Source organism: Equus asinus, chromosome 1 (genome assembly GCF_041296235.1).
Source record: "Equus asinus isolate D_3611 breed Donkey chromosome 1, EquAss-T2T_v2, whole genome shotgun sequence".
Classification (NCBI taxonomy): domain Eukaryota; kingdom Metazoa; phylum Chordata; class Mammalia; order Perissodactyla; family Equidae; genus Equus; species Equus asinus.
In genome coordinates, this window is record NC_091790.1 from 109,227,242 (window position 1) to 109,253,729 (window position 26,488).

Below are 26,488 nucleotides of genomic sequence, written 5' to 3' on the forward strand. Positions count from 1 at the left end.
AGCATATTTTTAGAACTTCGTGATATTTCAGTGCTCTCTGTTGCTGTACTTTCTAGAGCCACATTGTTCATCTCTGTTTTTCATTCTCTGAACTACATTAATCAAGACAGCTCCTGGGCGGGGGTCCAAAACAGAGTTTCAAGAAACCAGGGAATTGAACAGCACCAAACAGATTTTCATTGGCAACAATAATTATTAAGTGGGTCTCATTTAATTCCAGGCTGTGATCTGGACCCTGGAAAATTAACTCTTGCCTTTTTGAAATCTTGATACTTATGGAGCTGGGACACCAAACTAATGTCTGTCTCAATATTTGCTGGCCTAATCTCCCACCCAAATTGTGCCAAATCATGACACATCTATCTTTAAAACATGTCCAAAGTAACTTTGCATTAAGAATTTGGGGAATTTTCAAAATAATCTGGAGGCCACTTACAGTATCATAAAGCCAGTTCATGCAGTCTTTTGATTTAGGAGCTTGAAGCAAAAAAAAAAAGAAAGACAAAGTCAATGTGGATACAACCTAATTTTTACTATGCAGTTTATTGTCCACTTTCTGGAAACAATTCATTGAGAATTCCCTGAGCTGGACTCCTCTCCTCCTTGTGTCTGGGGGTCTCAACATCTAGCTCATTGCTTCTTGACCCCGGCTCAGATTGGAATTACCTGTGGATGTGGCGCCCAGGGCACCAGGGTGATTCTCGTGTGCCACCAGGGGTTAAGACATCATTTCAGTGTGTTCTCAAATCTATACACTGAGGTAGTTAAAGAGGTTCGCCTGAAAGATCAAACAATAGAATATTTTGGAAGAAGATGTTTGGTCACAACAATAATAAGACGTTTATCACTGCGAGTCATCTCCTAGTTCTTGGACTTTCAAATATAATATAATATAATCTTTGAAACCAATCTACTTAACACAGTATTTTGGAAGTTAATATATTAATCACAGTAAATGGGGGTCCAAGATGAATCTGTTCTTTTAATTCTGTTCTAAAGCAAATAAGCATATGGTATAAAGCCAATTACATGATTTTCAAATAAATGTTAATATCTTATGGACTCAGATTGTAATATAGACCTTAGCAGTGTTAACACTGGACTATTTTTAAAGATTTTATTTTTCTTCCTTTTCTCCCCAAAGCCCCCCAGTATATAGTTGTACATTCTTCGTTGTGGGTCCTTCTAGTTGTGGCATGTGGGACGCTGCCTCAGCGTGGTTTGATGAGTGGTGCCATGTCCACGCCCAGGATTCGAACCAACGAAACACTGGGCCGCCTGCAGCGGAGCGCGCGAACTTAACCACTCAGCCCCAACACTGGACTATTTTTAAACCACTGTTAAATCTTGAGGATGCCTAATAAATTTATGAGATGAAATATTTTATTGATTCAAATGATACTGGACTGACTTGTTTAATTTACTTCTAAATGTTATTGTTTTCTAATTATGACAGTAATATAGGTTTACTATAAGAAAGTTGGAAAATAATGAAAATGCTCATAATTCAACCACCTGGAGGTAAGCACTTTTAGCACTGTGATGCTTCTCTGGGAAGGAGGAGGAATGTGTATATGCACACGTTAAACAAAATTAGCTATGTAGATTTGAGCCCCACTTGTTTCACCTAGTAAGATAGTATAAGTGTTTTCCTAAGCCGTAAGTGTTCTGCAGAGCTACGAATTTCAAAGGTCATGCAGCATGTCACAATTTATTTACAGACTATTGTTGAACATTTAGGTTATTTCCATGTTCTTGTTTCCATGAGATGCTAAGAATGGAACGATCCTTGTGTGGTGAAGAAAACACACTAAAGAATGCTAATTATATCTCAATTAAAAAAAAAAAAGAATTACAGGCTGGTAATGTAACGGGGAGGAGCTGGCATGGCCAAATTTTGCTATGCCTTATCTACTGCGGGCGGCATTTGCATCCTCCTCCCCCTCCTCTTCCTCTTCTTTTTCTCCCCTCCCCCCTCCTCCTCCCTTTTCTTCCTCCTCCTCCTCCTCTCCCTCCTTCTCCCTCTTTTTCCTCCTCCTCTTCTTCTCCAGCCACCCTGGCCTCCTTGCTGTCCATCAATACCCCAGGTACTCTCCTGCCTGAGGAAATTTGTTAGTCCTTCTGCCTGGATTACTTCTCTTTACTGTCGCCATGTGGCTCCCTAACTTTCTTGAGGTCTTTATTCAAACGTCACTTTTTTTTCTTTTTGATGGGGAAGATTGGCCCTGAGCTAACATCTGTGCCAATCTTCTTCTAATTTTTGCATGTGGGATGCTGCCACAGCATGGCTTGATGAGTGGTGTGTAGGTCCACACCCGGGATCCAAACCTGTGAATCCCAGGCCACCAAAGCAGAGTGCAAACTTAATCGCTATGCCAGCGGGCTGGCCCCCAAATATTACCTTTTTAGTGAGAACTTCTCTGGCCACCCTATCTTACATTTCACATGCATAACCCCAATTCTTCTAGCATCTCCCAAGATTTACTTTTTTCCCCTCTAGTGTTTATTATTATCTACCATGGTTTTTATTTCAGTTGCTTTTCATTCTTGGTCTCCCCCACTGGACTGTAAGCACCGAGAGAACAGGGATCTTTGCCTCCTTTGTTCTCTGCTGAATCCTCAGTGTCTGGACAGTGCCTGTCTCATTCTAAGTGCTCAAGAAAAAATTGTTAAGTGAATCAATGAATCCACGTCATTGTCATCATAAACGTTATCAGTAGCCCATCTCTGTCGGGACTCCCTTATTGAATATCCAAGCTGAGTGTAAATTTATAATCTGGTCAGAGTGATTGGACACATAATCGAGCAGATTCCACTCTATGAAGTGACCCGGGAGTGAGTATATCATCAGAAATAGATCAAACCATGAAGTTGAATAGATGGTCCTTGTTTATGTTACTGAACATAATGGCTAGACAATAAGAAGCTGGAAAAACGACCCTAAGTACATAATTAACCTGGTTAAAATGATCCAAAGGGGATTTGTGAAGGAAAAGGAAGTTCAGGATTAGAAACCTCTTAATCTTCTCAATTTTTTCTCCCAAATGTGGAGAGTAGTTTATTGAGATGATGGGTTTATCCTCCTTATCTAGAAGAACAAGACAGCCTGACCTAGTCCAGCCCCAGCAACTCTGCCAAAGCCCAGTCCTGGATCAACTCAACAATACGTTTTCTTTGTTCCTCTTCCTGCTCCAAGACCAACAGATGCTGTTGAAGGAAACCGAGTAACTAGCCTCATTGCTAATATGTGATACCCAGCCTCAGGCAGGCCCACAACTCTGCTTAGCAAACCTGGAATGGAGTGGTTCTCAAAGTTTTTGGACTCAGGACCCCCTTTTAACTAAATTCTTGAGGACCCCAAAGAGCTTTTGTTTATATGCATCATACCTATTGATGTTTATTATATTAGAAATTAAAAGAGAGAATTTCAAAATAAATATTTAAATCATTTAAAAATAGCAATACTAAACCAATACATGTTAACACAAATAACATATTTTTATGAAAAAATAAGAATATTTGCTCCAAAAAATCAGCGAGAAGAGGAGCATTTGTTTGCCTTTTTGCCAATCTCTTTAATGATTGGTTTAATAAAAGACAGCTGGAGTCTCATGTCTGCTTCTGCATTCCATCTGTTGAGATATGACATTCCATGTAGCCTCTGGAAAACTACTGTTCACTCATGAAAGAGTGGGAGGGAAAAGGTAAATTGTGTCATTATTATATAATTTACCCTTCAGTTGTCTTCAATTTGTCATATGCACTGAATCTGTCTCCCCACTGGTCCCCGATAGTTTTTGCTTGTGTTGTCAATAACCTCCTAATTATTGTCAGATCCAATGATAGTGTTCATGTCCCAGAAGGACTGGGGACGGCATCATGGGCATTGAGGTAGGAATTGAAGACTGACTCTGAATTTGCCAAGTGAAGGTAAAAGGAGGCGCAGAGATGGCCGAGAATGCAGGGCAAACAGTCCCTGTGACAGGTGTGAGGGAAAGTGAGGCTGGAAATGTCCTGATGAGGAGTCTGGACTTCTCTTTGGGGGCATTAAGAAACCATGGAAGGTGATGGGGAGGCTAGCTTGGGAAGGAGGAAGATTGAGCAAACCTTCTTTAGGACAGGTGGAAAGGAGCAAAGGATGCAGATACTGATATTGGTAGAGGTGAAGTGTAGGAGAATGGAGAGCCTCATTCATCTATCTGAGACATGTTGATTGAGCCCCTACGAAGTACCAGATAATTGATCCTTTCTACTTACTCCGTGCTCTAAGGTGAACGTCATATGTTAGGAATGAAGGGAAGAGGGGTGTGGTTATAGTTTAGACGAGCAGTAAAGATTTGGAACAACTTCTAGCACTGGGCATTGTTGACGGCCTCACAAAGGTTAACAATCATGGAACCAGCTGGGTTAGTCAGTGGACAGACCAACCCACAGTTGGGAATTGTCAGAGCCAGTGGAGCAGAAGGCCAAAAGAGTGAGTGAACTCTGGGGTGCTCCTGAGAGTGTGGCTAAAATCATGGGTCCTGGACTGCAGGCTTTTTTAAAAGATTTATTGAGGTAAAATTCACATATCATTAAATTAACCATTAACCATTTTAAAGTGTTTGATTCAGTGGCATTTAGAACATTTACAGTGTCGTGCAACCATCACCTCTATCTAGTTCCAAGATATTTCACCACTTAAGAGAAAGTCCTGTACCCATTAAGCAGTCACTCCCCATCTGGCCCTCCTGCTAGCCCAAGGCATCCATTTCTCTACCATCCATCCCTATGGATTTTCCTATTCTGGATATTTCATACAAAGAGAATCATGTACTATGTGGCTGGCTTCTTCAGTTAGCATAATGATTTCAAGGTTCTTCCATGTTGTAGCGTGTACTTTGGTTTTTTTTTCTGGCAAATAACGTTCCATTTTATGAATATGCTATATTTTGTCTATTTATCAGTGATGGACATTTGGGCTGTTTCCACCTGTTGGCTGTTATGAATCATGCTGCTATGAACATTCATGCACGGGTTTTTGTGGGGATGCATGTTTTCATTTCTCTGGGGTAGATACCAAGGAATAGAGTTGCCGGGTCACAGGGTAACTCTATGTTTAACATTTTGAGGAACTGCCAAACCATTTTCCAAAGTGACTGTAACATTTTACAATTCCACCAGCAGTGTATAAGAGTTCCAATTTCTCCACATCTTTGCCAACAATTATTATTACCTGTCTTTTTTATTATATCCATCCTTGTGGGTGTGAATTTCTGGTTTTGATTTGTATTTTCCTAATGACTAAGGCTGTTAAGCATCCTTTCGGGTGCTTATTCACCATCCGTATATTTTCTTTGGTGAAGGATCTGTTCAACTTTCACCCATTTTCTATTTGGGTTGTTCATTCTTTTACTGTTGAGTCTGGAAATTTCTTAATATATTCTGGATGCAAACCTTTCGTCAGATACGTGATCTACAAACGTTTTCTCCCAACGTGTGACTTGTCTTTTCATTTTCTTAACAGTGTCTTTTGCAGAGCAGAAGCTTTTAATTTTGTTGAAGTCCAATTTACTATTTTTAAAAAATGTATAGATCATGTATTTTTGTCTTGTGTCTAAGAACTCTTTGCTTAACTCTAGTTTCTGAAGATTTCCTCCTATGTTTTCTTCTAAAAGCTTTAAAGTTTTACACTTTACATTTATATCTATAATTCATTTGAATTAATTTTTGTCTAAGGTGTGAATTTAGGTCAAGGTTTGTTTTTTGCCTACAACTACAGTCATCCTATTGCTTCATGATGGGACTATGTTCTGAGAAATGTGGTGTTAGGCGATTTTGTCATTGTGCAAATACCATACAGTGTGCTTACACAAACCTAGATAGCATAGCCTACTACACACCAAGGCTATATGGTACTACTCTCATGAGACCAGCATTGTATATGTGGTCCATCATTGACTGAAATGTCATGTGGTGCGTGGCTTCAGTTGTTCCGTAACATTTGTTGAAAGACTCTCCTTGTTCCATTAAAGTCGCTCTGTACCTTTGCCAAAACTCAGTTGGCTACACTTGTGTATAGGGTCAGTTTCTGGACTCTCTGTTATGTCTCCTTGATCCGCGTGTCTATCTTTTCCTCAATAACACCCTACCTTGATTATTATAGCTTTATAGAAAGTCTTAAAATAGAGTAGTGTGGGTTCTCTAGCTTTGTTCTTTTTCAAAACTGTTTTGGCTATTCTAGTTTCTTTGTCTTTCCATACATATTTTGGAATTAGCTTGTTGATATTTATAAAAAATTCTGAAATTTTGATAGGGATTGTGTTTAATCTATAGATCACTTTGAGGAAAATTTATATCTTAACAATATTGAGGCTTCCATCTGTGAACATGAAATATCTCTCCATTTATTTAGGTCTTCCTCGATTTCTTTCTTCAGTCTCTGTCAGTCTTTTGTCAGCTTTCAGGATACAGATCCTATACATGTTTTGTTAGATTTAAATCTAGGTGTTTACTTTTTGGTGTGATTTAAAATGCTACTTTTTTTTGAAAGTTTCATATTCTAATTGTTCATTGCTAGTATATAAAAATAAAACTGATTTCCATATATTGACCTTGTATTCTGGAGCCTTATTAAACTATTTATTAGTTCTAGGAACTTTTTTGTATATTCCTTATGATTTTTCATGTAGATAATCATGTCATTTGGGAGTTGAGATACTTTTATTTTTCTTTCCAATCTGTAAGCCTTTTCTATGCTGTGTTGTGTCAACACCATGCATGTGCTCAGGAGAGGTATGGGGGTTTGTGTCTATTGATGTACAGAATTGGGATATTCCCTTCTTCAATTCTCTCTTTTCTTGCATTTCTCTCACACTCTTCACATTCAAATGGCCTCTATTCTTGGTCCCTTGCCTAGGAAGCTAGGATTTCTTTTGGAGTTTTAGCTGGGCCTGCTGTCTCACATTTCTGCTAGACTCATCTGCCTTTGGGGCAAAGCAACAAGAAAATAGAGAGTGAAAAAATAGTGGGGATTCCCTTTCATACTCTTTCCACCACAGGTCTTCTTTTTCACCCTGAGCTAACGTCTGTGCTCATCTTCCTCTATTTTGTATGTGGGTCTCTGCCACAGCATGGCTGCTGACGAGTGGTGTAGGATTGGCAGAGGGAAGCGTGAAGACTGTCAAGTGGTATATGAGGCCCACAGGAGGAGTTGTTCAAAGTGTTTCCAAGTGGCAGAGCCATAGTCTAGATGTGGCAGCAGAATCCTATAGGAAGGTCCACCTCATCTTCTAAGGAATGGGAGACAGGTAGGTTACGTAAGAGTGGGCAGCCTTTGCTTTGAGGGAAGTTCTGTTGTATAGGGAGTGAGGTTGCAGTTAATGTGAGAATGTTCTGGGTAAAGGAAGGGAAGAAGAACTTAGTGAGGGCATCAATATGCCACCCACTCCCTTAACACTTAGAGCCCTTAGCTCACCGCATCCTGAACATGCAGATGAGCAGGCAGTAGAACACTACGGCTGAGAGTGTGCGTGTTGGCATAGAAGCAGAGTTGGCGCCCATGCTAGCCATACTACTTGGGTTGTGTATGATCTTGGACAAGTTACTTAACATCTGAGTCTCAGTTGGCTCAGAGAATGGAGAGAATCTCTCCTATAAAATGGAGACAATAACAACGGGGTGTGAGGGTTAAATGACAACATGTGCAAAGTGCTTAGGGCTGCACCTGACAACACAGAACAAGTGCTCAATAAATGACAGCGATTAGTATCTTCACTTTAATAGCGAAGAGGGACTCAATAATCTGAGGTCAGATTATTTAGGGTGATTATTCAGGAGGTGAACCTCAGGTCTTTTGACTTTGATTCTTTGGTTAGGAGGGAGCCCGTGGCTGGGATGGCCTGACGAGCAGAAGTGGGCCAGTAAGCCAGTCCTCCAGCCAGCTCTTTGTGGACAGTCCACAGCTGGAGAGTCATCTCTGTATTTAAGACATCCTCTCAGTAAAAAAATGCAAATCCCTCTAGAAGAGATAATAGATGGAATCTTGCATGTAATGTTAAGTGTCAGGCACTGTGTAAAACTTTACCCACATCATCTCATTTGACTCTTAGGGTGACTCCCTCATGGAGGAATTTTTATACTAGTTTCCAGGTGAGGAAACTGAGACCTGGGGAAGTGAAGTGACTTCCTCAAGGTCACACAGCCATTTAGTGACAGGGATAGACTAGAACCCTGGATTCCGACTCCAAGTCCAGTGTTTTCCTCTGTACCCCAACCAGCTCTCTCTCAACGTGCCGGGTGATCATTTGAACAAAGTAGTAAAAAGGTATATTGAAGGCTTCTAGTTCTGGTCCTCACCCAGTTCTCGCTGTTTTCTAGGTGACCTGAGTCACTCGCTCAATGGTTTTGATGTTCTGTCTGGGAAAGAGAGATGACAATTCCTAAGCTTTGCCTTTGTTGGTCTGTTGTGAAGACCAGTAAAAATTAGCAAAGCTCACTGACAGATTAAAGTTTCCAAGTTGAAAAGAGTAGTTTGAATCCTTCTGCAGCCACGTATTAGGTCTGTTAAAGGTAAGAGTTGGGATTTCCAATGGCTTTGATAGTTTCCATCAATTCCTTTCTGCAGAATTTGACTGCTTGTTCTCATTCCATTCCTAATTCTTTCCCTTTTTTCTGTTTTAACTATATTTTCCATCTGTCAGTTCATTCCTTCTAATTTCTCCCCATGTCTAGCAATTGTCATTCCCCATATGTCCACATTAAATCTACCATCTAAGAAGAAAAAAAATCAGAAAACAAAACTAGAGAAGACTCAACATTAAAATGTAGTTTGAAGTTAACACTTCCACTTCCAGCCAAAATATAATACCAGGGACCAGATTTATACTCCTTCTGGAAACCACTAAAAAAGTAGATGACAGGGGCCAGCCTGGTGGCCCGGTGGTTAAGTTCGCATGTTCTGCTTCAGTGGTCTGGGGTTTGCTGGTTTGGATCCTGGATGCAGACCTACACACTGCTTATCAAGCCATGCTGTGGCAGGCATCCCACATTTAAAGTAGAGGAAGATAGGCACAGATGTTAGCTCAGGGCCAATCTTCCTCAGCAAAAAGAGGAGGATTGGTGGCAGATGTTAGCTCAGGGCTAATCTTCCTCAAAAACAAAAAAAAAAGTAGACCACATATATGAAACAACTGTTCTCAAAACATCAGATACCAGTCAAGGAAGGATAATGATGCCTGAGGTTGGGAAATAAATGAAGTGATCCCTACAATGCCCTAACTTACTATCTGGACAGAGTTTTGAGGCTGTGGTGTAGAGAGAAAGAAACCAGATCCTGGCAGTTTCCCTAAATTGTGGAGATGGAGTCACTAGTTCAGAGGGGCTGCTAGATTTCATAGGGAAGAGTATCATATCAGAGAGGAGAAAGTTGCCCAGAAAGAGAACTCCAGGATCAACAGAGTGTCTGCCTTGAGTATTTGAGTATTGATCTGCTCATGCATATTAGGAAAAGATCTGAGACCAGGGGAAGAAACACTCAAAAGGATTAGAGGGAACAAGATCTGGGGTCACACAGGACCAGGAATAATTCCTGTCCCCAATAACCAGTGTGGAAAACCTCATAATTTACATGCCATTTGGAAGAATACTTAAGAGAGTCTTGCATCAATACTGGGGGGAAAAATTATCCCTCCACTATATGCTGCTCTTGTCCTGCCTAAAAAAGCTTAAAAGCAAGACCTGAAAGGATCAAACTTTTTCCAACTAATTTAACTGTGTCCCAGAACAAACACCAAGCATATTTTTAGGCATATAAAAATATCCAGCACCCAACAAGGTAAAACTTACAATGTTCAACATCCAATCAAAAATTACTGGGCAGGCAAAGAAGCAGGAAAATACACCCCATAATCAGAGAGACGATCAATCAATTGAAACTGACCCAGAAGTTACACAGATGATAGAATTAGTAGATAAGTACATTATAATAGTTATTATAACTGTATTCCATATGTTCAAGAATTCAGAGGACAGATTGAGCATATTAAATAGAGACATGCAAGTAATAAATGAAACCCAAATCAACCTTCTAAGATGACAACTAGAATGACTAAAATGAAAAATCTTGTCTATGATTACCGAATGGGATTAATGGCATATAGACAGTGCAAGAGAAAAGATTAGTGAACTTGAAGACAGCAATGGAAGCCATGAAAATGAAACACACAGAGAAAAAAAGACTTCAAGTGGCATAATATACAGGTAATTGGATCCCCAAGAGGGAAGGCAGGCATGAAAACTAATTGAATAAATGGATATGGATTTTCAAAGTTGATGAAAATTGTAAACACATAGATCCAATAAGCTCAATGAACCCCAAGCTCAGGAAACAAGAGGAAAACCACATCAAGGCACTCCATAACCAAATTGCTTCCATTCAGAGATAAAGGGAAAATTTTAAAAGAAGCTAAAGGAGAAAGATAAAAATGAAAGTAGATTTCTCATCAGAACCAATGTAATCTAGAACACAGTGGAACAACATTTTTAAATTACCTAAATAAAAAGTTATGATCTTGGATTAGGCAAAGATTTCTTAGCTACAACACCAAAGGCCTGATTCATTAAAAGAAAAAGTATATTGGGACTTCATCAAACTAAGAACTTTTGCTTTTAAAAAACTGTTAAGAGTATGAGGTGACAAGACACAGACTGGGAGAAAATATTTGCAAATCATATATGTGACACAAGACTTGCCTCTAGAGCATATAAAGAAATTTCAGGACTCAGTATTGTGAAGATAAACAATCCAATAAAAAATGAGCAGAAGATTTGAAAAGACACAATACCAAAGAAGATATATGCATGGCAAATAAGCACATGAAAAACTGTTCAACATCCTAAGGAGAAATGCAAATGAAAATCACAATGAGATAACGCTATACAACTATTAGAATGTCTAAAATTGAAAGACTGGACTACCAAGTGTTAGCTGGGATGTGGAACAACTGGAACTCTCATATACTGTTGAGGGGAACGTACAAATGGTACGACCACTATGGAAACCAGTTTGACAGTGTCTTAAAAAGTTAAACATACACCTAGCATATGACTCAGCCAATCTACCCTAAGATATTTTCCCAAAGGAGATCAAAGTGTATGTCCATACAAAGAATTTTACATGAACGTTCATAGAAGCTTTGTTGATAATAGGCCAAATGTGGAAACAACCCAAATGTCCACTGGCATGTTAATGGGTAAACAAAAAAGCAATGAACATTGATACACACAACAACATGGATAAAATTCATAATAATTATGCTGAGTTAAAGAAACCTGACTCATCCTCCCTCAAAAAATAAAAAGTCGTGTCCTTTATGATTTCATTTATATAATGTTCTAGAAAATGCGAGATAATCTACAGGGACAGAAAACAGACAAGTGGTCACCTTGGGGTGGGATTTGGGGAGGTGTGGGATTGAGGGATAACTAAGGGATACAGGAAAATTTTTGGAGTTGACAGAGATGTTCTTTGCCTTGATGTGGTGATGCCTACATGGGTGTGCACATATGTCAAAACTATCAAGTTATAGACTTTAAATGTGTGCCGTTTATTGTATTATCAGTTATACCTCAAGAAAGCTGTTTATAAAGAAGACACGATGAGCTATCTTTTCTTTCATCCTTCAGGGCTGCTATTGCAAATCTGGTCCTCCAGCATCCACCTGTTCTCTGCACCTTCAGTACCCTTCAATAAATCACACCATTTCTTAAAAATAAAGGTAATTGGGAGAAAGGAGAAACCTCCTAGCAGTTCTAATGTGTAGCGATCAGAGATGTGTCACAGCCGTTGGAACTATGGTCCGTAGATGGGCTGGCTGACATAGTCCACGCTTTTGCTTTCAGCAACTTGGAGCTGGCCGTGGGTCCCAGATGCTAAGTCCCAGTGTGCCCTTTGCCTTGTCCATTCATTAATTACTTGCTTATGAGTTAGTGGGCTTCTGCCTCCTCCTACTAGATAATAAGAGGGCCTTGGTCTGTTTTGATCACTTCTGTGTTTATAGCAGAGGTATAAATATCACACAGTAGATGCTCATTAAGTCTTTATTAAATGAGTGATTAAGTTTTATTGTGTCTGTATAGAGCATATATCCAGATATTTGAGAATCCTAATGGTAAAAGGCCCCAAACCATCACAATTTCACTGGTTTAAAGGTTTTCTAGTCTTTAACCAATGTTTAGGTTTTATTACAACCACCACAAACTCACCCTAAAGCATAACTTCCTGGATCACACAATGCCCCTATTTCCCCCTCATTCACACTCTTGTGCAAGTAAATGAAGAGGACTCTATCATATGATCCTTATTTAATGAGTCCATATTTCTAATTTCTTCTCTCAGAATTAAATCTGACCTTGTGACACTCTGACAGTGATGTGGCAACAAAGATAAATAGGATCGATTCAAGTTGAACTCTCTGGGCTGGCCCTTGTAAGCTGCCTAGGGCATGAGTGCAGTTAAATGGGAATGCTGCACTCAGGAATATGTCTACTGCTTATCCAAATAACCAAAATTGAGCATTTAAGCAACTAAGTCATTTCACTGGAGAACAGTTTTGTAAGAGAGATCGAGCAGCAGAAAATCAATGACTTCTTTAGGACTTTTCCTATTCCAGAGGCAGAGTTCACCACCTGGGGGGTGTGCAACAGAAACATGAAACCTGAGTACAGTCATGCATTACTTAGCGACAAGAATACTTTGTGAGAAATGCATTGTTAGACAATTTTGTTGTTGTGTGAACATCATGGAGTGTCCTGAAGGGGGACAAAATTTGCCACTCCAAACTGTGTCTCTTTAACCACCCCCTTAACTGCCTAAAAGAATTCAGATAAAGAAACCTGTCTCAGGAAGTGAGCTAACACCTTATCATCACACAAACTAGGTAGCAGACAGGAGGAACCTAGAAAAGCCTGTTTGCTGGGCTCCCCTCTGGGTTCTTCTGTTTCTGTGTGGCCAAACACTTGTTTTGTAGACGTTTGCTCCTTTTCACCTACCTGTGAATTGCCTTCCTTCCCTTTGAAGTCCCTGACTCTCCCCACCCCCAACATCCTCTTTTTTCTTTAGCTGAGGATGGTATTTAAGGTGAGGGCTTCAGCCATTTTGGCGAGTTACTTGGTTTTCCGGGGTTTCTCCCACATAAACATGTTATTAAACTTTTGTTTTTCTCTTGTTAATCTGTCTCATGTCAATTTAATTCTTATACTTGCCAGAAGAACCTAGAAGGGGAGAGGAAAATTTCTTCCACCCCTACAGTACTTACACAAACCTAGATGGCATAACCTGCTACACACTGAGGCCACTTGGTACTAATCTTATGGGGCCACTGTCAAGTATGTGATGTGTCATTGACTGAAACATCATTATGTGGCACATGACTATAGTTGTTGAAGGGGCAGGGTTGTCTGACTGACAACATTCTCTAAATTGTGCCTTACACATTGACATACTAATCCAGGGGAGTCATTAAGCACTTATCATAAGTGGTATAGAAGCTGACAAATTTTGCATGCTTCAACACCCATGTATAATACTTAGTCATGTCTGTACTTTGCACATGAACACCCACTTGGATAGTCATTTTTTTCCCGTAAAAAATGAGTCATATATTCCATCAGATTTGCAAATTTAGCCTTCCTGAATGGGATAGCAAAAGGGGATCCCTTGACATCCATTGCGTGATTGAATTGGATAGTTATGGACCTACCCATGTAAAAGGATTCAGACTTTCCTCAGTCTGTCTTCAGATTGAATTGAAAGCCCTTTGCCCATGTTCAGTTCAACTTAACAAACATAGTATTACATATCAGACACTGTGAGACATATGACTGAAGGAAAATTGCTTCCCAAAGATCACCTGTCATGGATACAGTAGACTGACCCTCAAAATCCACTTTCCTAATGATGCCTTGTTTTCTGGAAGGTCATGAAACCATTTAGTAGGCGAAGATCAGCGTGGTTTAAAATGAAATAGAAGCATAAAGAAAATATCAGAGTACATTACACTTGGTAGGGACAAATAATGTTTCATGAAGTTTTGTTTCATTTATTTATATATGCGTGTGTGTGTGTGCTTACACTGGGTTGTGATGAAATGTGTGTTCGTTATAGTAGATTGGGGTCAAAATGTTTGACAGACACTGCTATGATGCACCTTCCTGAAGTGCCTGACTCCTCTGCAGCTGGAGTTCTGGATAGCACTTAGGTTCAGCCAATTGGATGTACTTGCATGAGATTTGGAAAATGTGAGGGTTAATTTTATGTGTTAACTTGACTGGGCCAAGGGGTGCCCAGATACCTGAATAAACATTCTTCTGGGTATCTCTGCGAGGATGTTTTGGATGAGATTAGCATTTGAATGGTAGACTGAATAAAGGAGATTACCTTCTCTAATCTGCAGGTGGACCTCATCTGATCAGTTGAAGTCTTGAATAGAATAAAAAGACTGACCCTCCCACGAGTAAGAGGGAATCTTGCCTGCCTACCTGCCTGCCTTCAAACTGGGACATTGGTTTTTTCCTGCCTTTAGACTCAAACTGATCATTGGCTCTTTGTGGGATTCACGCCTGGCAGCCTTTGGACTGGAAATACACCATCAGCTCTCCGGGTCTCCAGCTTGCCAGCCCACCCTGCAGATCGTGGGACTTGTCGGCCTCCACAATCATGTGAACTAATTCCTTATAATAAGTCTCTTTCTGTATATATATATATTTTTTATTGGTTCTCTTTCTCTCGGGGATCTTGATTAATTCGGAAGGTGAAAGGTGCATCCGTTGGGTCTACTGCTTTCTCTGGCCAGCATACTGTGGTAGGCAGAATTCTCAAAACAGCCCCCGAGGTCCACACCCTAATCCTGAGAACCTGTGAATGGGCTGAGATCCCACTCCTGTGATGCTCTGGTGCTATGTGGCTCACTGGATCTTAAAATAGAGAGATTGTCCAGGTGGCCCTAATCTTATCACATAAACCCGGCTAAAGGCAGAGAGTTTTCTCTGGTTGGAAGGGTAGTGGAAGTCAGAGGATTAGCGTGAGAGGGAGTCTAGATGAGGGGTCTTGCCACAGGCTGTGATGCTGTGATGGGGCCTGGAAGGAAGCCTCTGGAAGGAACTGTAGATGGCCCATAGAAGTTGAGAGTGACTCCTGGCCAACAGTCAGGAGACAAAGACCTCAGTCCTACAACTGCAAGGAACTGAATTCTGCCAAACCTGAGTGAGCTTGGAAGCAGATTTTCCACACAGCCTGCAGAGGAGCACCCAGCCTGCTGACATCTTGACTTCTGCCTGGAGAGACCCTAAGCGGAGAACCCAGGAGGACCCACCTGGACTTTGGACCTATAGGATTGGGATAATAAGTGGGTATTGTTTTAAGAGCCAGTGGTAATTTGTTACACAGAGTAGAAAACTGATGCACATAGACAAAGAGATGTGGCTTCCTATGGCAGCACTAGCAGAGATTTAGGGGTGAGTCATTGGTGTCAAGAGGCAGGCTGTAGGACGTCTGTTTCAGCAGGTATAGTGACTCTGGAGCCAACAGTGCCAGTGGTGGCCTTCCTGTTTCCAGCTTTCCCATTGTGGCAGAGGTTGGGGTTACTCTGGTAGGACAATTCTACTGTGTTGCCCTTGGATTCCAGGAGTGCCGTCTAGACTGTACTTATCCAGCCCTTCTAATGGTTTTGAGCACCCAATTCCTCATATTAAATCACTGCTTAAATATAAGATACTCTGTTATATGCTACTGAACCTTGACTGTTATATCTTCAGATCTCACCTACTTGTTAAATACAATCACATCTGTCAGCTTATTCAAATCTCGGAAGCACTGACCACTTCTTACTTCCTGAAAATCACTCTTCTTTTGTTTTTGATGACATCTCATTCTCCTGGTTTCTCTTATACATTTCTTCTACTAATTTTTACTCTTTTGTTCTGGCTCATTTTCATTCAACAAACAGGTGTTGAGCATGTACCAGGTTGAAGACACTGTGTGTGCAAAGTGCAGGGACCCCATCGAGAACTGATCGTGGACCTTGCCCTCCAGGGACTTGTCCACATGTAAACAAGTAACTTAGTGAGGCGATACCATCTATAATAGAGATGGATAAAATGGACCCTGGAGATCCAAAGAGGAAAACATATAACTCGGGGCAGTCAGGGAGCACATCCCGAAGATGATGGTACTCTGGGTGAGTATTCTAGAGTAGACATGTTTCAGATAGACAAAGTAAGGAAGGGCGCTCCAGTCTGAAGGAACAGAGAGGGCAAAGTCATGGAAGTTTGAAAATGTGACATATTAACGGAATAATGAGGAGTTTGCTGTGGCTGGATTTCTGGGTGCAAATGGGAGATTGGTAGAGAAATAAAGTCAGAATTTGTATAGAAAGTGACATGTGGATCAGATCCTAGAAACAGAGTTTACTGGAGATAGTTATTATACTAAAATTCCTAACCTGTGATGACTACGTACTATATTCAAATAAAGTCTGAACTCCTTTGTTTGGTTAAAAGGATTGTTCATCACCTGACTAACTCTCTAGTATGCTCTCATCCCATTTTCCTCTTTGCTACCTTCCATTCACTCATTTACTCATTCATTTATTTAGTCAGAGAGGTGTGACTGGCGCATATCAGTAGCCTGGGCAGATCATTGAAAGGACTTTGGCTTTTGTTCTAGAGAAGATGGAAAGTCAGTCAAGAGACCTGATGTAATTTACATTTTAAAAGAGTCACCCTGGCTACTGTCTGGAATGGGGTGAGAGGCAAGAGTGTGAGCAAAGAGACGGATAAGGAGGTTATTGTAATAATCCAGAAATGGCTGTAGCTTAGATTGGGATGGAAGTGGTGGAGATAGGAGAAGGGTCATGATTCTGTACTTATTTTAAAGGTAGATTCTGTATATATAATATGATTTGCTGGTGGATTGAATGTGGGATATGAGAAAAAAGCAAAATCAAGGATGATACCAAAGTTTTAGTTTCCATTTGTGTGTTAGGGATCATGGGAAGAGAGGGTTTTAGGGGAAATATCACGGGTTTTTTTAACATGGTGATTTTGAGATGCCTATCAGACATCCAAGCTCCACTTTGAGATGCAGTTAGATATTGGCATCTGGAGTTAGGGGAGAGTTTCAGGAAGTCTCATGGGTGATTCACTTGGTATTTAAAGCTATGAGAAAAAATATATATAAAATAAAGCTATGAGGTTAGATGAGATCATCTAGGGAGTGAGAGTAGATGAGGAAGATGAGAAGTACAAGGACTGAGCCCAGGTTTTAAACTTCTAGCACATGTGTAAGAATCAACAAAGGAAACTAGAGGGAGTGACCATGAAGGAGGAAGAGAGATATCAGGAGGGCGTCTAGTCCTGGAAGGCAGGTGAAGAAACGTTCAAGAAGGGAGGGATCAAATGGGTCAAGTGCCATGGCAGGTCAGACAGGGTGAGGTCAAAGAAATGATCACTGGATTTTGCAATGTGGAGATCATTGACACGTGACAAGAGCAGTTTCAGCAACACTAGGGGAAAAGCCTGATTGGAGTGGGCTCTACAGAGAATTGGAGGACGGGGACTGTGGGCAGTGGGCAGTGGGTAAGGCAGTTCCTTCAAGGAGTTTTGTTAGAAAGTGAAGGAGAAAAATGAAGGAAGTAGGGTCAAGAGAGGGCTTTTTTACTTTTTAAGATTTGAGAAATAAGAGCATTTTTGTATTTTCCATTTTGCTGATGGAAATGATGATACGGGAGAGTGGGGGAGAATTGCTTGCAGCAATGTCCTTGAGAACGCCAGGGGGCCTCAAGTCTCGTGTCCAAAGAAGAGTTGGCCAAGAGAGGGATGAACAGATCATCCACACTAATGTTGGGGAGAGCAGGGGACGTGGGAATAGATGTAGGTGGGATAGTAGATGTGCTGGCGGGTGATTTTGCAAGTTCTCTTCTCACTGATGCAAGTTTCTCAGTGCAACAGCAAGCAAAGTTATAAGATGCAAGAGAAGAAAGGGCTGGGAACAGATGAAGCTTCGCGGAGAAAGAAGTTATGAAGTAGTAGTCTAGGGGTGTGAGTAAGTAGTCTTGTGACCTCACTTGAGGTCAGCGGCCCTGAAGTAATTATTGCGTGTTCTTCTCCAATCATGTTGGGTGTTGACAGGGCTAAAAAGTGAGTTACATTGCCGTTCTCGCAGTTTCCCACTCCTCCTTTGCCTTTGCGCAATCTCTTCCATCTGCCTGGAATGCCCTCCTTACCCCTATTGACTCATCTTTCAACTTCTGGCTCTACCACCACTTAAGCCTACTGGGTAGAGTTAATTACTTCCTTCTTGGCACTATTGTGGTGCCATGTACATCCCTCTGTTGTAATAGTTGCCATGTTACAATAATTTGCTTCCCCGTCTCCCCAGTTAGTTTGGCCACACCTTGAGGGTGTCAGTGTGGTCATCTCAATTCCTAGTATGGTGATTGGCCCATGGTTGGCATTCATTAATTGCCTGTTGAGTTGAATTGAATTCCACGGAGAGAATCTGCAGATAGAATTGGTGGGTAGGAGAGGCAGGATCTAGAGAAGGAGAGTGGTGACATTGAGAGCCAGGCTCGGCTGCTTGGAAGGGAGGGAGGCTCTTGCCCCTGGGGATGGGTAAGATAACCGCTTACCCAACTCTAGTGGTGGGATGAAGTGGGGCCTGAACCTGAAATGAAGCCTGTGTCAATTGGGTCAATAACACTGACTTCTATGAAGTTTACTTTGAAGATCAAAAGACACATATGTGGAAGAATTTTGTAAATAAAAACGTACTACACAATGTAAGATATCATTTCTCACAACACTCTATGGCAAGATAATAGAAATGAGTTGAATTTGTATATTTTACTAGAGTATAGTTGTATAACAAAGGAAGAGAAGGATGGGTTAAAGATCAAAAGAGTGGTTGTAGCCATAATCTTCTTGTTGGCCTTTCTTCTCTTAAAAGTCTCTACCGAAGATGTCCTCATGGTCTCTTTCACTTACAGCATGTTTCAGTGCCTTTCATTGTCTCTGAGCCAGAAGCCCTGATGTGACCTACTTTGTGAAGCCAGGTGGTGTCGTAGACAGACAAAAGTGCCAGCGCATTCTGCAAGAAGCAGAGGACAAGGAGCCTGCTGAGCTGTCTGGCTGGGGTCACAATGCACTGGTCTGGGAATGTCCATGCTCAGAAAAGGCCAACCTTCCACAACATTCCAACACTCAGGGAATTTTCTGACACGTTGGCAATCTTAACAATTCCAAAGCCATCAGGTGTTTGATCCCTGATGCTGACAGGAAGTAGGACTACTTTAACACACACTTTGATTTTTATTGTTAGTTAATTAATCATGGGTACTTGTCTTAGTTTCCCCTTCAGTTTCAAGTTTCTTAGGGGCAGCGACCATGTTTTTTGCTTCATATCCTCTGCCCACACATGCCTACCGCAGTATTTTATGAGCACTCAGTTCCCATCTGTTAGTGGTTGGGTTGTTTTTTAGAAGGTGTCAGGCAGCTGTCGCAGTGACCAGGTACAGGCAGAGCATAAAGAGGAAGCGAGCGTGGGGCTTTCTCTACTGTGTAAACCACACGTTGCTTAACCTGAAACCCTGGGAACACGGGATGTCCTGCATGAATGACTGCGGGTTCCGGGCACTGTTATTATACTCCCCCTTCCCAACAATTAAAAATATCTTTATGGCAGATTATCTTCCTTTCACTCCCTAACTTAAAGTAATTTACATCATTGCCTTTGGGCTACCTGCTCATATGGGATTTAAATTCATAAAAAAGGAAGGTCTAGAAAACACATAGCTGTTGTGTTTTGAGGTACGCCGGAAGGCTGCCTTATTTCCTGACTTTGTGGGGTGCGTTGGGTTACAGCACTGTGTTTCTGGAAGGATTTTCTAAGATGCAAATATATTTCTTGAGCAGAGTAGCGTGTTAGGCCATTATCCTCTAGTGGGAAAGTCTGCTTACTTCCGGTCACATTGATCATAGTAGTCACATTAAGGAGTGAGAAACAGGACAGGTTAGTTTTGATGAGAAAAGGCATCAAACATTCCAGGAACATGGAGCAATGGCCATGGAAAAACAAGATAGGAGCACGGGACGGGGGACTCCAGGTGAGAGTTGTCTCAGAAAGCAGAAACAAGACGCCAGAAGAAAGAGCAAAGAGAAAGGCTGTCTGACCTGTAGAGCTTGGCGAGCTTGCTCCGGGAGGGGAAAAGCTCCTTCAGAGTTGGGGGGAGGCTGGTCAGTGTTCTACAGGCTCCTCATTACCTTCCAACTCTCACGTGGAAATCCTTTCCCTCCTCCCTTGAAATTCCTGCCCCCATCCTCCCCACTCCAACTATTCAATCCCTGGGCACCACCCACTTTTCACTGAACTCTCGGGAGCCCTGTTATTACTCTTCACCTTGCTCCTGCCTCTGTTGTGGGTAATTTCAGAATCCTGGTACAGTCGTTCCAACAATGTAGCTTCATAGTTCTCTAACTTTTCTCACTCCCACAGCCTTAACCACTAGGTCCCTTTAGCAACTGACTTCCATGGCTGCACTCAGGAATCTCAAACTCAACGTCCTACGTCCTAGTCTCTCGAGAGCCTCCCCTGACTTGGTGTCCTTCTACCTTACCCCACAACTTCTCTTCTTCTGCCTCATGGAGACTTAGAGTCCCTTTCTCCCTCTCTCTCGTTTCTCTGTCTGTTGTCCCTCGCGGTTCCATTTCCCTTCCTGATCCAGTCTACACCCACAGTGTGCCACTTTGTGTCAGAACCTCTTTGTCCCCTGCTGAATCTGCCTTGCTGGCCTTGAACCTTGGAGGAGTCCCACTGTCAGCCCCCTCCTCTCTCATGCTCAACCTACAGAGCTGCTAGAGGGAATCATACAGTCATTGGGGTCACTGCCACTATAATTTTATTGTTGCCAATGTCACCTGGACCCTTAGGACCCCCTGACAGTCTTAAATGGGTTGGGTCACCTCCTATTTCCACTCTCCACAGCAGCTATTTCAAACTTTCGTCATTTTCCTCAACCTATCTCTCTCATCTTTCTCTTGGGAAATGACTGTTACTTCATAGATAGAACTTAGATTACAGATGCTTTCAAACCCTCACTCAGCTTCCTACAACTACAACTTTAACCTGCTCTAATACCTCCTCCCAAGTCTAAGAGAAAGAAATGCTTTCTTCTCCCACTCCATACTTATTCATTCATTCCACAATCACTGAAGCCCACTATGTCCTAATAAACACTGTGCTGTATCCTGGCAATATTAGAGATGAAGATGTAGGCCCTACTCACAAGGAGCTTAAAATCATGTAGAGGAGACAGACCTATAAATGAATTATAATTCGATGTGCCTTATGGTGTAATGATAGAAAGACGCATAGAGCATTACGAGAGCATGAGGGAAAAAGGCACCTAACAGCCTTCATGGGACAGAGATGAAGTGTCGTGAGGGACTTCTTGGATGGGGTGTTACCTGAGGTAATCATTAAAGAGTGGGTATGTGTTAACTAGGCAAAGCTGGAGTGGGAAGGAGACAGGAGGGTCAAGGATGAGAGGGCAAGGGAAAGCAAGATTGAGTATAGGAAGAGGGTATAAGTAAAAGCATGAAATTGAGTTACTCTTATTCTTGACTGTGTCCCAGACCTCGTTATGTGGCCATCCCACGAATAACCTCAAATTCAACACATTTCCCCCAAATTTCCTTCTCTTTCTTTATTCTTTTTTTTTTTTTTAAAGATTGGCACCTGAGGTAACAACTGTTGCCAATCTTCTTTTTTTCCTGCTTTTTCTCCCCAAATACCCCAGTATATAGTTGTATATTTTAGTTGTGGGTCCTTCTAGTTGTGGTATGTGGGACGCCACCTCAGCGTGGACTGATGAGCAATGCCATGTTCGTGCCCAGGATCTGAACCAGCAAAACCCTGGGCCACTGAAGCAGAGCGCGTGAACTTAACCACTTGGCCACGGGGCCGCCCCCTCTTTCTTTACTCTTTATCCTAGTATATGATAGTATATGACAGCCCCACCTGTGGAGTCACCAGAAACCTAGAATATTTCTTCAGTTCCTCCCGTTCTCTCACCCCCATCATTCAACTAGCAACAAACGTGTATTGATTCTAAGGCATCAACATTTCTTGTATGCTTCTCCCTTCTACATCTTTGTTCAACATCGGTGCAACAGTCTCGTAATTGACCTCACATCCATACTCCCCCAGAGTGATCTTTCCAACGTGCACAGTTGATTACATCACTGCCCGGCTGAGCCATGTTTCCCCACAATTCCAACATCATAGGAAAGGCCTTTCCCATACAGCCCCTGTCCCCATTTCTGCATCCTTATCATTCCCGGGCCATTCGTTCATGCCCATAGGCTCTAGCACGATCAACTATCAGCAATTTCCTTAATATGCCCCATGATTTCATGCCTAGATGTCTTTTTTATGCACAGGTACAAGAACATTGATGTAGCATCTTAATATGGACACATTTTGATGCAGTCTAAAACAACAACTAAACATTTAACTATTCTTTTTTTTCCTCTCCTGAGTAATGACTGTAATGAGCACTCTTAATCCATCCCTCCACCTTTCCCTTTTGATTCTCTCCAGGATGAGGATGACATCAGTGAACTTCAACAGATTGACTCCCATTTTAGTCTTCCCTCAACAGTCTAAAATTAGTTTAATGGTCCTACTCCAAGTTATATTGTTTCTGCTGCTTTAAATGCGCTTCCCTTTCACTCACCTTCCTAGGGCACCCCTACTCACCTTTTATTACCACCCTCCCCCAACTCTCATACTCTTAGGAAGTCCTTCTGGTCACCCCTCCTAGTCCCCGACTACAGTCGACCCCTCTCTGTGCCCTGACTCTAATCCCTCTATTCACTTCTGTTGACACCTCTTTTACTTTCATGTCCCCTCCATAAGGCTTAATCTCTCTGAGGACAGGGCTCATTCATTTACTTAATTTCTAGCACCCCCTATAGTTTTGGAACAGAGCAGCTGCTCAATAAATTGATGCTAAATCAATAAATAAAGGAGAAATGGAATCCAAAGACAAAAGTCTCACCAAGAACCCTGGTCCTTTTCATTTCAACCCAGAGTCAAATCAGAGCTTTTGGATTCCACCCAAGGGTCCTTTGGGTCAATCCTAGCAGAATTCACTGCATTCTAAGAGCTGTCAGCTTAAGAGTAAGATCTTTTTGCAGAAACCTGAAAGGTAGCTTAATTTGCTGAGGCCAGCCCTTGAAAGGTTAACTGTAAGAACTGCAAGTAGGGAAGAAGGTTCTGGGTCATGGAAAATCAAGTGCGGTGAGGGCAGTGGTCACATGGGGAGAGCCACAGTAAGGACCACAGTGGCCCCAGGGGATGCAGTGCTGCCCTTTCTTAGAAAGGGGTCCTGAGTGGCCCTGTATGCAGGGAGGGGACAGAGGGAGGACAGACAGTGGCGAGGAGAGGAAGTTGGAATCCCAATTACTAATGGAATATCAAAGGAATGCTATTGTCCCATTCATATACTTCCCTATATGTGTCCTGAGGAAAACAATATTTTTTCCCTACTAGGTTTTTTTCAAGGTAATATAGATATGATAAAAATTCGTATTGTATAAAAGGGTGTTCAATGAAAGTATGTCTCCATCTTACCCTAGGCCCCCATTATTCTTCCCTGGAGGTAAGCACTATTATCAGTTTCTTGTTTTTTCCCAAAGCCTTTATATATATATAAACACATCTGCAAATCTATCTAAATCTAAACTTAAATATGTATTATATCTATATTTTAAACATAGTTGGTAGCATTCTATCATCAAGAGTTCTTCATTTTAGCTCATAAAGACATTTTTTTCTTGTGGTAAGAACACATAACATGAGATGACCCTGTTAAAATTTTTAGTATATAGTACAGTGAGACATTATTTTTTAAACTGCTACATAATATTTCTACTCTGACTGCACTATATGTATTTAATCAGCTCCCACTGATGAATATTTAATTCGTTTCTAGTCTATTGCTATTTCAAGCACTCCAGCAGTGAAAAGCCTTGTACCTATATGCATCATCCAGGGACAAAGAGGAGGCAGGTAGTACATCCAAAGCTTAACTGAAGCGAGTTTAATGGAAAGACTGTTGACACAGGTGCTGGCAGGATTAATGGACTCAACAATAAATGGTTAAGTACTCAGGAATTAGCAAGAGTGAGAAGACTTCCCCTCCCCTAGGCACAAAGGGACAAGGGGAGGGAGCAGTGTTAGTGGAAGCCAGTGAGCCCATCGTCATGGGAAAGAGGCCACCCACCAGGAGATGTGGCCATAGATTGAGGAATGCAGCCACTGCCAAATCTGCAGCCATCAGAGTAAACATTCTAACTGCTCTCTCCTCTGGATCTCTGGTTTCCTGCTGGTACATCCATTGAAGACAAATGGAAGCCAGAGGACAAGAAAGCCCAAGAGATGCAGGCCATGGAGGTCAGGTCCCAGGGCACAGGCAGGCAGAGCAGAGTCAAAGGTATATCTGGAAGGATAAATGGAGAATAATCAGTATGAAATGCTTTTGCACAAATGTGCCATTCATCTGTCAGAAAATTTCATAGAACTGAAAGTGTAGTGTCAGTAGGAAGGAAAGAGCCCCCCAATATCCATTCCCCTCCTCTTCCATGATTGGTACCAATGCTTAGCTGTGCCTACAGCTGCTCAGAATTAAGACTACATTTCCCAGCCTCCCTTGCAGCCAAAGTAACGTAAGAGGAAGTGTCGCTTGGTAGCGTCTGAGAAATTTCTTTGAGAGACAGCTAGCTGATGTGTGCCTTTTGTCTCTGACTATTTATCCTTTGCTATAATTCACGTGCTCCCTTGGACCATGAGCTGTAGGGCCACACCCTGTGATGGTGAGTGATGAAGTGAGAGGATCCAGATTCTTGAGCACGTCGTAGACTAGAGGTGCCCTACCAGACTTGCAGTACATCCCTCCAGACTTTTTCTACTTGGGAGAGAAATACGCTTTTACCTTGTTTAAGTTATAATCATTTTCTTTTCCGTGTTGTGTAGCCAAACCTAATCCTAATGAACAGGTATAAATAATGGGTATAAACATTTCGAATTTTTAAGAATATTGTCAAGTTTGGCGTTTTAAACTGGATTTTTCAGACCATCTGAGTTTGAATCCAGCCACATTGATTACACATGTGACCTTGAGCAAGTTTTTTACTCTTTTTGTGCCTCAGTTTTCTCATAGGGATAATAATAGAAACTACTTCATTTTGTTATGAGGAGTAAATGGGTTAAAATATCTGAAACACATAGACCAATGTCTGTTCAGCATAGCAAGTATGCAATAAATGTAAGCTATTACTATTATTACTATTATCATGTTTAATTGTCTTCCAAAGAAGATGTGCCAATTAGTCTATTCAGTGTCTGAAAGAGTCTCTTTCCTCTTCCCTTATCAATGCTATATATTAGTGAAGATTTTTCTCCAATAGTTGAATGGTGGTGTTTCATTTTTATTTTAAATTGCTTTCTAAAATTATGAGGTTGTACTTTTTATATTTTTAAGCCATTTATATTTATTTTCTGGTGAACATCTTTTTTTGTGCCCTCTGTTCATTCTATTGGATTTTTGTTTTCTTTGTATTGTATTTTGTTTTTTTAAAGCAATTAAAGTATTATGGAAATTGGCCTTTTGTCTGCAATGGGTGGTACAAATACTTTCCCTAATTTTGATTTGCCTTTTGACTTTATTTTTTCCATACAAAACTTTTAAATTTTAATATAGAAAAAATAATCCTTCTTTTCCATCGTAACATCTGAGCTTAGTGGTCCCATCTCAGAGAGATCTTTCTCACTTTGGATCATAAAAATAATCCCCCCATGTTTTCTCCTAGGACTTTATAGATTGATTTATATAAAAAATCTTTTCTCCATCAGGAATTTAATTTGGGGTAGGCAATGAGGTAGGAATTGAAGTAATTCTGCAGGAGAGTGAGTTGGAGGGTTGACAAAGATGATCCCCCTGACACATAAATCCCACAGAAGTTGTAATTTACTATGATCCACACAACAGATACATTTTAAACAAAACATTCCAGGACCCACCCAGCATGCAGATGTTGGGGGAGCTTTCCTTCTCAGCTTTCTCCTCTTCTTGGTGGGAAACACGTAGGTTGTTTACAATGGCATTTTGCATTTCCAGGGTGAGGTCCTTTCAAGTCCAGCATAATTACTTTACCAGGTTGCAAACCTGCCTTTAACACATCTCATCGCCTGGTTCTCACTTCCTGGTGGTGGGCACAATTTCTTTCTCTGCCACCAGGGCCATCCTGCTACCTGTTCACAGGTTAGATAATAACGCCAAGATATTTCTATCCCTGTGCTAACAATGACCCATCTGTGGACATATGCACTCAGATACCGCCCATGTTTCAGGGCCAAAGAGCAAGGGTTGAGCCAAGCAAGCTGGACCAGGAC

The 26,488-nt window shown here is 41.4% G+C and overlaps 1 long non-coding RNA gene across 1 annotated transcript in view; it reads left to right on the top strand.

Moving 5' to 3' along the window:
- LOC123285737 (uncharacterized) overlaps positions 1–25,694 on the top strand; it is a 150,342-nt gene extending 124,648 nt beyond the window's left edge. Inside the window, exon 3 of the long non-coding RNA XR_011502033.1 lies at positions 14,433–25,694. This is a non-coding gene — a long non-coding RNA (uncharacterized lncRNA). The remainder of the gene's footprint in view (positions 1–14,432) is intronic.
- The last annotated feature ends 794 nt before the right edge of the window (positions 25,695–26,488 follow it).